The sequence below is a fragment of the Arachis ipaensis genome, chromosome B05, assembly GCF_000816755.2.
Source record: "Arachis ipaensis cultivar K30076 chromosome B05, Araip1.1, whole genome shotgun sequence".
Taxonomy (NCBI): Eukaryota; Viridiplantae; Streptophyta; class Magnoliopsida; order Fabales; family Fabaceae; genus Arachis; species Arachis ipaensis.
In genome coordinates, this window is record NC_029789.2 from 132339392 (window position 1) to 132340952 (window position 1561).

A 1561-nucleotide genomic window follows, 5' to 3' on the forward strand; every position below is an offset into this window, starting at 1 on the left:
TGACCCTAGCTGCGTAAGCGGAACCCCTATTTTTAGCAAGATGAATTTTTGTGTTTTAAAACATAATTTTGAACCTCTAAACCTCTTTTTTTACTCTTTTAGCCCCTAAATCTTAGTTGTATGCTCAGAAATGAGATGAAGCTAGGAAGGGGTAGTAATTTGAAAGTGAAGAAAGCTTGAGATGTGAAGAATTATGTATGAAAGGTGCTGAAGTGCAGTATATATGATGAATATGGCTATAATTAAATGATGAAAGTTGTAGAAGGCTTAGAGAAGGGGGGTTGAATCTATGGCCTTCTTTTACTTTAATGAATTAAGCCTTTAGATCAAAGTTACAGATAAAAACTGTTTGAACTGTGCAGCGAAAATTTTATGAGACAATTTCATTTTGTCTCATAAATATCAGAAAATAGAACTTAGAAAAAGAGAAGAAAAATGACATAGGCATGTATCCTGGTTCAGTTGCCTTGTGCAATGCAACCTACATCCAGTCTCCACCACAACAGTGGTGGAATTTCCATTATAGTTAAAGTATTACATTCACCAATTTCTTAGGATTCACTTAATCCTATCTCTCTCAAGTTCTTATCTAACTTGACTTGGTTATGCTAATACCTAACTCTTTATTCTAAGTGCTAACCCAACTTAGAAAGGGGCACCTCACAGGTACAAGACACAAGACGTATCAAATACCCTAAAGAAATCTGAAATCATTCTAGGCTTTTCTCTTAAGTGTTTTACTCAACCTTTTGTCACTGATTGGCTTTTTCTTGAATTCTCTCTATCAGCCTTTTACCTCTCAAGAAATTACAGAAAGATATACATTGAAAGTGAAATACAAACTGTAAAACATGAAGGAGATTAATGCATTAACAGCCTCTGTTGTTATAAGTTAAACCGGATTTAGCTGACTCTGATTAAGTTTTTCATCTTGGCAGAATACTTCTTTACTCTAGAAACACTGTCCAAAACGTTAAACTCTCACAGAGAAGCTCTCTGTGAAACTCAGATTCTGGTTCTCTCTCCTTACCTTCAGAAAAATGAAGATATTTTTTTCTTTTGTACCTCTTTCCAAGTTGCTATATTGATCTCTTCTGAGTCAACTCTTCAAATTGTGTGCTTTCCAAACTTGTCATTTCACTTTCTTCAATTAACCCTCAAATTAGGGATTTCAAAGCTGGTCATTTTGCTTGACCGAAGACCTCAGATCAGCAAAGAGAAATATTTCAATGGTAATCCCAAATCTGAACCCTTGAGCAAGTGCTTTGTCCACAAGAAACAATTTTAGCCTTTAATTCACAGTAGTAATTATCAGAGAACACTTTCTCCATTTATCCCAAATTGGAGTTACAGAGATTTGGAGAAGGAGTAAAGAAAGGAAATTGCATGCAAATAGAAATAAATCACCTTTATCCTCTGACTTAGCTTAGCTTGCTTTGATTTGGGTGATTAGACACTACCTTTTAAGTTTTACCTTTCTCTTTCTTTCTTCTCTAGTGAAATGAACAAGGAGAATGACTCTCTCTCTCTCTCTCTCTCTCTCTCTCTCTCCATCTCTCTT